The 13,300-nt window shown below is 40.5% G+C and overlaps 1 protein-coding gene across 7 annotated transcripts in view; it reads right to left on the bottom strand.

Moving 5' to 3' along the window:
- The window catches only part of PTCH1 (patched 1), a 77,973-nt gene that overhangs the window by 52,415 nt on the left and 12,258 nt on the right, over positions 1 to 13,300 (bottom strand). The window contains exon 1 of one of the 7 annotated variants that reach the window (XM_068928106.1): positions 256 to 354. The exons of the other annotated variants lie outside the window; for them this stretch is intronic. The gene's annotated coding sequence lies outside the window, so the exon portion shown is untranslated. Of the gene's footprint in view, positions 1 to 255; positions 355 to 13,300 lie in introns of those variants that run through there. 7 annotated transcript variants of the gene reach the window in all.

Here is a 13,300-nt window from a genome sequence, read left to right on the forward strand (position 1 = left end):
ATGTTCCATTTCAAATTACTGGAACTGCAGCATATAGCCTCAGGTTTTATTATTTTTTGGGGTATGAACACTACCTTTATTAACCATTCAATAGCTACCTTGTGTGTGACTGCACTACAAATAGCTTAGTAGAGAACAAGTTGTCTCTAAAAAAAAGAACATTCCTGAGAGCCAAACACTTGGAACAAAAATGTTTCTCTACTAAGTGGAGAACAGACCTTGAGAAATCAAAGTCAAGCTTCCAGAAGTACCTACTGGTTTTGGAGCTTCAGTTTTTGTATGACCACGCTGGGGTGCCTGGATGGAGCAAAGTTTTCAGGATAATTTCCCTCCTAAAGATTATGTTTCCATGTGAGCACTTGAGGAGGGAAAAAAATAAATAAATAAATAAAATCAAAAAGCATTCTTCCACATTGTTTGAAAGACATTACATTTTCCATTTTTACAGGATTGCAAACATGTATCACTAGAGCAGTCTGGTTCAACATTTTGATGTTCCCAACTCAAAACACTGAAATCATACCTCTAATAGTCAAGGACACCTCACATTTTCCATTTTCTTTTCACCCTTCCAAAAGATTTTTTTTGTTTTTTAACAAACCAGATATGCAGATCAGCTCCTTGCAATGCTTCCATTATTGCTTGAGCAATACCCACTAAGGGCATCTGCAACCTGCAATACTTGTTATCACCAGGATGGGACTAGAGAGGAATTAAAAAATCCTCCACGACTTGCTAATGACATAAAAGCACAGATGAGAAATATACCCTAGTATAGTTGTCTGAGACCTAACCTTTACTAAACAATCTAAAAAACAGCAGTGTGCAGAGAAAGACAAAGACAACCTGGACTTCCAACAACACACGGACTCTCGTATGCCACACCACCTGCAGCACCCCACAGTGGGTGAGTGCTTACGGGGAAGCCGCAGGCTCCTTGCCTCCTCTCCATCACCCTCTTCCTGCTGAGCCCATAATCAGAAAGAGTTTCCCTTTGCCTGTTCCTCTCCACAGCCTCCCATATAATGCAGTCTCCCTCTCAACTTTGACTGCTCTTAAGGGCTTGCTACTACCCCTCTTCCTCCCTTAGTGTCTCTTTCTGCTGTTTCCATGTCATTTCTACTGCATGCGTATAGTGGTATTTCTCCAAACGACAGAATGAAACCAACTTCAGTCCATTACAGTGGTATGCGGATCAGGCATCCAGCCACAACTTCAGTTCCCTGTCCTAAGTATGCACTATGACTAGAAAAATGTCACCTGTCACACACCAGAAGGCACTATCTAAGGACACCCATGACAATTTCCATTTTTATTAATAACAAAGCACACATCTCGTGACAACAAAACATAGCAGCCACGTACTAATCATACAGGATTGAAATCACATTGAGATAAAAGAACTGAAAGTTCTCTGGCAGGGATGAAGATTACCCTGCCTTTTACTGGACATGGGAAAATAATGGCCTTTTGATTTAGAGCTTCCCGTTCCTGTCATGGGAGTTCTAGCTTTGGGTTCTCTTGGATGTCTGACCTCACGTGCGCTGCTCATCACGTTCTTTGTTAGCAACAGATATAGTTTTTCTGCACATAGCCAGTGCATCCTCATCCTTCCTAACACAGGAGGAGGTAAAACAGCACCTTCCTTAGAATTATTTTAAACAATGCCTCCTCTAGCACTGACTGACAGAGTGCAGAGGTAAAACTGTTAGTCTGGCAGGCTTGCAAAACACTTTTTGACTGAAATTTAAGGTTATTCAGTCCAAGATATGGGACTGGCTGGTATATCTATTTCTTAAAGCTTTTAAAATGCTGTTACTTGTAGAGTCATCAGAGCTGATTTTGGTTTACACGGTCAGTCTCTGAATTTGTTAACGATTGACTGGAAGACACTATCATGTATATTCTGATTTTCTAACAGTGCTAAGGATAGATCTCTTAAGTTCTCCAGGGTTATATTATAACAAAGTTTTTGCTGCCCGCACCGATTTTTCTGCTCATTTATTTCACTGTGCAAAATAAAGACTTAATAGGGTGTGTCTGAAATGCGCTATCAAGAAAAGAAACTAGTCAGGAACGATGTGCTACAAGAGTCAGAATATAATAGTACGCAACCAGTGTTTTAAAGAGATTACGTGGTCATTCAAAGGGCTGTGCGACATCTCAGTGAAAAATAATAATCTTTATCATGCAATTAAACACAATTTATGCTAGGGCTAGACTAAGAACAGGTAGAAATTTCATGCTGCATTTAGGTTCTCTTGCATGGAGTTTACTCCTCTTAATACATGTTCCCACCTTGTATAGTTCACATGTAATGGCAACAATCATGCCTGCCCAGGTTAAGACAGCCTGCACTCCACCATTTCCCTTCCTCCCTTCCCAGCATCCAAATGGACACTGTACGCCACCCACACCTCCTCTCTCATCCCCATGATATGGTCTAACAAGAAGACACAACAATCTGCCTAGAATATCTTCACATCCCAATACGAAGATTGAATCACCTCCAATCTCTCTTTAGCCCTACTGGCTTCTAGGAAAACCCAGAAGCAAAGAGACCACCTCAAGCATTTCTGTCACACCAAAAATTAGATAGCTTTAGGCTCTTTTATTTTTTTTAAGTTAAAAAAAAAAAAAAAGACCGTCTCCTGCAAATACAATAAAGTTACAGAAAACACCAAAGCACTTCAAAAGGGTGCTTTTTTATTTCCCAACCTCTCATATGATATGAGTTCAGTTACACTCCTCACACATGCCAGAGATGACTTGCTGCTGTTACAAATTTCATTAATGCTAACATGGTTATGAATAGCAAAACTAAAGACAAACATCAGAGACCAGTTTTCATTCTGTTACAGTTTGACAAAGTTCAGGGCAGCGACAAAAACACAAGCTGTCTGCAGACCCAGGAAGACAACTCAACAACAGTTGCCCCAGCTCATAGTGGGAAATTTTCTCTGCACCTTTAAGAGCCACAAATGTTTCTTTCATTAAAAAAAAAAAGAAAAGAAAAGAAAAGAAAAGAAAAAGCTGTTTTTACATGTATACTAGTGATTTGCCCAGAAGCAGAAAAACTGTATTTCTGATGAGGTAGAAGAGACTGCTCAAAAAAATGATGATTTTTTGATGCACTTCTTCCTTGATGCCTCTCTGGGCTGAGAAATTGGAATACATTTTAAAACAATAGTACAAAGTGGAAAAAAAATACAAGCAGCATCAAAATTGTACAGAATATACAAAAGAGACAAAACTTGTACATGTAATTCAAACTTTCCAATTAAATGTAAAAGTCAGTAGCTGCGTACTGAGCTGGGACACGTCCTTGGTAACAGGATATGAGCTGTTCACCTCTGGGTCACTGGTTCTAATCCAGCCAGGAACAATAGTGACCACAAGTTGTTTACCATCTGACAGCTGTTTGGTAGCTTATGTGAAATGAGTTGGTGGTCTCAGTCCATTTCCTAATGGGCAGGTGTCCAAATTATAGAAAACCACCATCACAATTGCCCTCCTTGCTCACCATTTCAACAAAGAGACTGGTGAATGAATGGGTATGGAGAGTGAACGATCCTTTCTTCCAAAGAGGTGGCCCCTTCAGGTCAGAGCTGAGCCACACTTTTTGGTGGAGGAGCCTAACTAGAGAATTTTCTGGGTGAAGCATCAAAGAAATAAAGGACTTCAGACTCTGCTTCTTCCTAGAAATCAGGGAGAAGATCTACAGAGAGCTAAACAATGTGTGCTAGCTAACAGTTCATGGTCCTATGACAATCTACACCAGCTAAGGAGCAAAGCTGGAATTTTTACTTTTCAGTAACCTGTGAAAACATTCACATACTCTTAACATCACATCAAAATCCTCCATCATACTAAAAATGCCTGAGGCTTCCAGGAATTCTGCTGAGAAGAGTACGTAAAGGGCTTCAAGGTCTAAACCTAATGATTTTAAAACAGCTGAATATAATTGTTTTAAGTTACTTTAACTTGACTAAGAGCTTCTGCAGGGTAATATGTTAAAAACAATTTGCTGTGTTGTTCCACAGCAGTCAGCTTTCCTCTAGACCCAACTTTTCATTTAACCTCTCGGTGCCCTTTCCTCAAATATGTAATTGTTTTCCTGTGTGGTTAAAAGCAGCATTTTTAAGTCTTTTCATCTGTACTCCAGGGATAGCACAAGTTTAATCTGTACATGGAATAGCACAAAATTTGAATGCACTTTTTTAAAGGAACAGAAAATAGTCAAGATGAACCTCTTCATCCAGAACCCTTTAGGGGATACCATTTCCTAAACTGCGCTTTTAGGAGACAGCAAAACTAACATATAGAAAAACGAAAGGAATGAAATGTTATGAAACAGGGTACAGTTTCTTTCAAGTATTCCCTACCAGCTGCTTGCTGTACCATCTGTTGTTGCCTAAGCAGCTTCCTTCTGAATGGCTTTGCACTGAAGCAGAACTGCTCTCACTGTTGGACACAATCAGGTCAGGTCAGCACTCCCCCAGCACCGAACCTGCTGCCTGTCACAGCTCCCCCATCTCGATATTTCTTACTGGCCACCAGCTCCCAAGACAGTGCTGCATCTGTCAAGAGGCCCATTTTTCATAGCATGATCACTATTCACACCAAGCAGTAAAGAGCACATTTGACTTTGTGCAGGATGCACTCAGAGATTCCTGTCAAGATACACCGAGAGTGTGACCATATGGCCAAGTTTATTCCAAAACACAAAGGACTGGGAAAGAAAGTTAAACAAATGAACAAACCAACCCCACAAAACAATCTTTACTTTCTGCTTGCAGCTAGCCTGACCATTCAGACAGTTTCATGCTGCTACAAAACCCCCCACATTGCAAAAACAGCCCATTCTCTCTCTAAAAGCAGAGCTCTCTAAGCTTCAGGAAGAGGATAAGATGTGCTGCTGGGGTAGCGGTGGAGAGCACACGCACAAGCTACCAGCAACTTTATTAATTCAGGTTCCCTACAGTCGGGAGAGAGCACCTTAAGTCCCCCCGCAAGACAAGGCAAGGGCCAGCAGCGCAGCACTGTGCCGGTGGGTGCGTTTGGCCTGCTGCATAACATTAACCCCGGCCTTCACCAGCCTTCTGTGGAGCTGCCATGGCCCCGCTCACAGCCCTCTTCTCACCATTGTGCGGCCCAGCTGCCTTTCATTGGCTTCCCGCTTGAGGCCGCATGGGGCAGAACACAAAGGACAGCCCCAGCTTCACACACAGGCTCCCCCAGCCTGCAAGGAGCATCACGCTGCACTGATTTATTTCCAGCACTGTTCCTTCTCGCTGCATCTGTGCAGGGAAACACACATCACTGGGAGCCACTTTCATGATTTTGTTGCGATCAGGATTAGCTGGATTAGGGGTTGATTCATAAGGACCCCCTGTGGCTGTGAGGAAGTTTCATCACAAGGTCAGTGTGGTGTGAACTATATTCTGTCAACACCACCACTCCTTATAGCTGACTACAAAAAAAAAAAAAAAAAAGAAAAAAGAAAAAAGTTGCAAATGTGAAATATATGAATGAACAGTTTACAGCAACAAAGAGCTTTACAGATTTCCCCATCAGCTATTGAAAAAGATGTGTTCACTTCAACCCTGTGTTTCTTTAAAACTAGAAACCTGTATTAGTCATTTTTAATTTATAAAGAATTTAGTGGTTTAGGAGGTGGGAGGAACCTGGGGAATAAGTGTAGCAACCCACACACAAAACCACAGAGGAACTTTTGGCATTTATTCTAAAACCAGTCATGCAGCTTGAAGATTGTTGCACTGTTGAGATTTAATTATATATAATGCTGTCACCTTCAAGACTTTTTAATTCCCAGCCTCCTAAGTGCAATAAGTAACAGAGCTGCAAAAAAAGAAATTGCGGGTTGGGGAATGCAGCAAGGAGAAGCTGAATTCAAGTTTGTTTGTTTTTGTTCCTTGGAGCACAATTACCAAACTCTTACCTTTCCTCTCAGAGATCCTCCTCCCCCAGTCATAATGACATAGCTCAGAGACAGCAACACATTTGTAGGCTGCGTGATGCAAAACAAAATCTATAGTGAAAGAGGGGGACTTTTGTTTTGTGTGCGTGTGTGTCGTTTGGGGGATTTTTTTTTTCCTCTCTCTAAGAGCAGTCCCTCTTGCACAGAACTGGGCCGTTCAATCAAAGCCTTATCTGTTATATTTCTGTCTGTCTTTCTCTTCTGTTTAGTGCATTCACCAACAAGAGAAAAGGGGGTAAAGCAATGGAGGCTTTGACCTGCAGCTGTAACACAATACTTTCGCACAGCCCTGTCGACCCCTGACATAAATTTTACACCGCAGCTGGCATTTACACACTTAACATTACCATATGTATAGCCTACTCTGTGCTAATTATGCTAATCACCTGTCTAACTCTCTGCTGCGAAAAATGGTTGTATTTAGCAGTCCACTGCCTACCAATACAGCTTACTGTGTGGCTGAAATGTACATTCAGATGGTCCTGAATGGCAAGATTTTTCCACGTTGCTGGCTTCATTCAGACCACAGAAAAATTTATTCAAGTCAACTGGTTTCGGTCCGCAACAAAAAAGTTACGAGAAAAAAGTGAGTGTGTTCCTGCCCTAACATTCTAAGTCTGCTTGCAAGCAAAATGATAAATCAATTGGTGTGGGAAACAAAAAGGGAGAAAGATTTCTTTTGCAAGCCATGTGAAACTGTAGCCTATTTAAAAAAAAAAAAAAAAAGAAAAAAAAAGGAAAAAAGAATTAAAAAGGTCATCCTATTTCCCCAAATCTCTAGAGAGAGCAGTTAATAGCTGTTTAGGCCTGATCACAATTCTCTCAACTTGCTAGCTTTTATCTACAATTCAAAGTCATAATAAACATGTTTTAGTTGTATTTTGTTTCTTGAGCTTAATAACTGGCACTAGAATATCATATTTTCTATTATTTGCCTCATAAAGAGCATCTGTTTCTAAGCAGCAATGGCTTCTTTTATGAGCATAGCTTCCTCTCAAAAAGTCAGGAGAATAAGAATGGTGTAAATGAAATCAGAATCAGGCTCAAGTGGACAATCAAGACAAAAGCACAAGAAAGAGGAAAGCATGTTCTTTTAGTAAATGGTATACTTTTTTACCATTATAGAAAAGGTAGCTTACAAAGCAGAATGTAAAGACGCAATTTGTGGGTTTTATTATCTTATCATAGTGTCAGCGGAAAGGGAGAAGTTAAAAGAGTTCCTAAAGCTTATTTTTCTTATGGCTGTCTCACTGAGGAGACTACTCTGAGATCTGCATTTGGATTACATTCCTGTAGCTATTTAAACACAGTTTATCATGTACAAATAAGTTTCTATAGCCCCTTTTCCCGCTACACACATCTAAGGAAGCTGTAACCCAAACGTAGATCTCATTTGTCAGATAACCCAAACGTAGATCTCATTACTGCATCACCCTGGGCAATTTCTTTTAGGTCAGATTTGTGGAATCTCCTTTCAGCTACTTCATGTGTTATAAAATGACATGTTCATATACAAAACAGAAAAATGTGCAAATAAACCTCCTGTATCTACTGCTGCCTCTGACAAAGATAAGCACATTGGAAGGTAATTCATTCTTAATACACACCAAAAGATATTTAATTAAAACAAGAACAGCTCTGCAATGTTTATATCCAGAAGGTGCAGTAACACACCCAGTTTTTCCATTACACAGACGGAGGTCAAGGACAGCCCTATGCCTCTGCCATCCTGCTTCCCATCCTTTGTCCGCCCTGGTTCCATGTGCATGAGAGTGCTGCTGACAATCAGGTAAAGTGAAAGTTTGCCTGTTAGCGATAGCCTTTGCTTTTCTCTAATATTTTACATATTACATCCTCGTTTGACTAAATTAAGTAGCTTCTGCCAAGCCACATCTTGCTCCCTAGCATCTAAGTTTCAGTTATTACTATCTGCCGGTCCAAAGCACTAATTTATCTGCACTCTTTTAGCTCCAAAATACTGGCTGTGCAGCCAAAAACACAAATAACACTACAGCTACTGTGCTTATTTCAAAGTGTGTGGATTTCCCCCCGCCTTTTTCTCCCTCTTTTTTTTCCTGTTTTCTTCCCTTCCCCCCTGCCTTTTTTTTTCTTTCTAAATAGGAGATGGACCACCCTGCTCTCATGGCACAGAACACTATTTACACTGCAATACTTGACTGTGTAATACATCTGGCATTTTTGGGCAGGATTCCTGAGCGAGGGGCCAGAAGCCCTTAAGCAATGATTTAAGGGGGGGGGGGGGGGGGGGAATCATGCAAGTTGACTTAACAGTGCTCATTTCTAGTTTGTTGCACTTAGCTTTTGGTTACTGACTGAAATGCAGAAATGTATCAGACTGGTAAACAAGAGAAGGCTGTTTCTTTTAATTTATCTAACTGTTAATAAATGAAGGCCATATTCCAGTTTAAGGGCTCAGTTCCAGCTTCAGGTATAAGGGTGTTCAACACTGCACATGTGTCTTAAAATACCAGCTTTTTCTTGCAAATGAGCAATATACAGATGTTTCAAATATACAAATGTTTCAAATATACAATGATGACTTGTGTATTTGAAACTGGAAAGAAGTTCTGTACAATTCTCTAAAGGAGCAGCACCTTTGCAGAAGGAGTCAGGTTATGATTTTCCTCATTCCCTTACCTCTTATATATTTTGCTCAAGAACCGAAATAACTAACTCTTCACAAAACCAAGCAGACATTAAAGCCAAAACATTCATTCTAAAAACCAAAATTAAAATTGTCCACGCATCGAAATGTAGATATGGTCAGCAATTTCTATAAAGGGCTTTTTACCTCAGAAAACTACTACTTCTGCCAAATTCAGGATGTTTACAGCAGTCGAGGTGATGCTGAATAAAAACAACAGAAAAATAATAGCAAGTAAATTGTATTTATGGGCACTAAAATTTCCTGTTAAAGAAAAAACAAGTTTATACAGCTAAGAAAAATACATCATATTTTAAAATTCCAAATTCAGCATTATTCCCTGCAATTCTACTCCATCTATTTCTAGTAAAACCCTGCAACGTAAAATAGGCCAACATTATTCCAAGTCGACATCACTGGACGAACACAGCTTATTCTATCTGGCATCCATCGTTCATATTTAGCATATTTTAAGTAGAATAATAAAATAGTATAGATTACGCAAAACAGGAGTAAAACATTTTCCTGTTCTCCTCCTTGATTCACAGACAGAAAAATAAAGCAGCTATTTTAAGATACTATGCATTTTCAGTGAAGAGAAATCATACTTCATATTACTGGGCTCTCTCTTTCGAGGCACCACGTCAGGAATCTGCTCCTTCAGTGAGGCATCAACAGTAGAATACTGATAGGCATAGCGCCTATCAGTAGCAGCAAAAGCTATGCATCCTTCTGAACTCTGACAGGAGACTACACTTCTTACTGCAGAACTGCCACTTAATGGTTTAGAAGTTGTACTGGTTTCTTCTGGTTTTCCCACACAGTTACTAACAAACACACATGGAGAAAGACCTTCTGCATAATACAGGTCTTGAGAGATTAGAGAATCGAAGAGAATCAAAGCTATATTGAGGATAAGTACGGAAAACCAAGAAAAATATATACACCACTGTAATCACACAGGGTGGGCATAAAGAACAATGAACTGCTCAGTGGAATTCCACACTTCAGATCCTGCTGAACTCCCAAAAGAGCAGCCAGGACCACAGATATCCATCCACACCTTCATCTACAGAGACAGAAAACACTATGCAAAGACTGGAAGATTGAACTTTATTCTATATGCAGGAGAAAAAAAGCCTGACAAGGAACAGTGCTGCAACATCTATAACCAAAACAGTGCTTTAACTATAATCAGAATATTCTTAAATAGCTAGCTGTGGGGCAGAAAACTTTACAAGCGCTGTTTTACCTGAGCACTCACAGGCTGAAGAGCATAATTCACTGTTATTTTAACAGGAGTCGTGCATTAAAGTATACGAGTGTCAAGATGAGAACTTACTCCATTAGACACCAGAAGGAAAGCAACTGCAGACACATTAAAACTAGCATCCTAGTGGACACAGCTCTAACAGGTCATAGGGAGGTCAGCTTTGAAGGAGAAATCCAAATGAAATATAAACATGGCATCATGGAAAGCAGACAAATCTCCCATAGCTTTGTCCAGCCAGCACTAATCTAGGCATCAGCTGTGGTGCATAACCTAAACAAAGGGATCAGTTGGTTCATACATCTGGAAGCTTTCATATTTTGGAGCCTCCTAACAGTTATGTGTAACTAAAACATCCACTTGCGTGTAATAGTCTTTAAATGTGTTGAGTGGTCAAGAATGGTTGCATGCACACAACGTGAAGTATTACTACTTTCTGGGGAGCCACCACAAATACTACTTAATAACAAGGCTTGGACCATCTCTTCCCATGGAAAAAAATAAATCATGAAAATAGATGGATCCAGGATGAGGATTTAGAGTTTTCCTTAATGCACTTTCTGCTGAAAGCAATTTTGAGTGGCCATTGCTTTTAGCATTCACTCTTGTCTGAACCCAGTGTCTGCTGAGAAATAATGAGGAAGGAAGGCCCGTTCTACTAAAAAAGAAAAAATCCACTTACCAGGTAACAGGAGATAGTAACAGGCCTCAGACCACTCACCAGCACCTTTACACGGCACCACAACTCCAGCAGGAGCCATACACACTGCTGAGTGAACCTTACGTACATTCCCCCTGTACCTGCTCAGCAGCAGTGGCAGAGGGTGACCAACAGGAAAATAACGTGGCTTTCAACTGTACCATTTCACTCCTGAACTTCTATACAGAAATCCCAAGCTCTCCAGTGCTGCAAAAATGCCCTCTCACCTTGCTCATGACCAGCAAAATCCCCAGGGTGCTGGGATTCTCTCAAAACTCAGAAGAGGAGGGGAACAGTGCCACCACAACAGTGCCCTCTCTCAAGCATACAAGTTTCAACAGAAAAGAAAAACAGACCCTTCCAGACGAGGATCCGTAGAGCAGGTTCTGCCACAGACATTAGCCACAATGTGTTAAGTTTTGAGATAATAACAAAGATTAATGTACTTGAAGTTCCAGAAAATTCAACTTCCCTGAATTTTGAAAGGCCAGCAGGAATCATGCTACTGTGCACTTAGAGCACAGGAGGGGTGTCAGCACTGCAAAACAAGGTCCTCCTCTTGCCATTCCCAAAACAGGAACGGCAGGGCACCTGACATGTATTGCCTGGTGCAGTTTTGTACAAACGCTGGGCAAAGCCCTGGCTACACCAAAGTTATTCCAAGTTCTGCCACTGTCGCCAGCGACTTCAGAATTTCACCCTTTACATGTGACCATTCTTTGGCCATGGAGAAGGTAACACCATTGTGTTAACATTCTTAAAGATCAAAGAGGAATTTTAAATATTTCTATTTTTTCTAAGTACGAGCTTTTCAGCAAGGAGCAGCAACCTTAACCAGAGCAGGCTGTATCTAAACAGAGATGGTGGTTTGTTCTCCATACTCATTTAATCCTTGGCTTGTCTGAAAAGACTATACAGAATATACGGAAAGTGAGGTAGTTCTCCTTCACCGGAACATAACGCTCATCATCCTGATGCTTTCTCCATACACAAGTTAAGCTTAATGGTAATCTTCAAAATAGAAGCATGGACTATAACACTCTTCCATTTTGATCAATTAACTTTTAAAAGACTTTAACCGTTAAAAATCCATTGCCTGGATTACGACTCTTTGGCTGTCATGTGAGAATACCACTGCTGCTTTCCCAATTGAGATACAACATAGTAAGCCACAATTTATTCAAACAAAACTGTGGACTTGGAAGTTTTCCAGACAAACAAAATCTTCCAGGGAATCATTATATACATGCTGAGGGACATAACACAGTATTTGAGAGAATTCTGAGGTAAGTAAGATCTTATGTCAACTGATCCCTACAAATCTGATGGAGTTGGTGTCATCTACCACTTGCCATCCAATTACATCAACTTCAGTATTTGTTAAAAGCTGTATTATAACCAGCAGCTAGCCATTTATCAACCAGACACATAGAGCAAACAATCGAAAGAGCTTCTTGTGTTCCTTTGGAGCTAAACCCCACTTCACCCTTCTGCTGCATAGACAGGGCCAGTAGTCACAAAATGCGATCAGAGACACAGACTTTGCCAGATCCCCAAACTGGCCACATAGCCTACTGACATACCAACTCCAACTCACCAGCAGAGTAACTTCTGCTCTTCTGTCATCTACTCTGTGTCACTGTAGTGATGCAAAGGCAAGCACATCTAAAACACTACTGCTCCACTACTGTGAGCAAACTTGGGGGAAGGGCGTGGAGAGAACGGAACTATTACCAACTGGATCCATTCCTGCTAACTGTATTGAAACCAAACATGCTACTCTAGCCCACTCATACAAATTTGTTCCCTTGAAACAACAAATCCACAAAGATCTGTTCCACCACCTTTTTTTTGTTGTTCCTCCAAAGAGTACTAGTGTAAAGTTAACTGATAGCATTAGGCAGAACTTGCAAGTTAACTTTCCCCTCCACCTGCACTTGATCCTGGTGTGTTATGCAAACTGAGAACCTATGAAAATACACCAGTTCCTGAAGCATTTGCACATGTTCCTCATCTTCACCTCATTCTTAAGTTACACTGGTAGATTCTGCTCCTTTAGAGCAAAAGGAAACAGTACTACAGATGGCTCAACTCTTCCCTTAGAAACTGTTTGTCTTTCATGCTCAACGCTAATTCACTCAGTTAGAATACACTTACTTGTTCCAAGTACCAAAGCTAAACTTTATGTTGTTACTGAGACATTTTCCTCTCCTCCAGTCTGTCCTATCCCTAGCTGTATTACCCATCTTCTTACTTCAAACTGGCTTAAAGAAGGGGCTCTGAATATTAGACCTTGGTTAGCTTTATGAAGGGGGCTAACATCAGAAACAGTTATTTTCCTTAAAGCAGGAAAGATTCAACTGAGCTATAGCTGACACAAAAACTGCAGAGAGCAAGAAAGGAAGAAAGGAGCACTATGATCTTTAACCTCTTAAACAAAGAAAAAGAAAGAACAAAAAGTGAGGGGAAAAAAACCCAAGACAATGGTGACATGAAATGAAGCACCAAAGGAAAAAGACTAGAGCATCTCTGCCGTTATGATCTACTCCAACCAATGCCGCTCAAGCGGTCAGATTTCAAGTTCCACATAACAGAATCCTCTCTGGAGCCACAAAATCATCATCTTTGACAAAATCATCGTCTTTGAGACAGAGGCTAATTTAC

This window comes from Struthio camelus, chromosome Z (assembly GCF_040807025.1).
Source record: "Struthio camelus isolate bStrCam1 chromosome Z, bStrCam1.hap1, whole genome shotgun sequence".
NCBI classification, from domain to species: domain Eukaryota; kingdom Metazoa; phylum Chordata; class Aves; order Struthioniformes; family Struthionidae; genus Struthio; species Struthio camelus.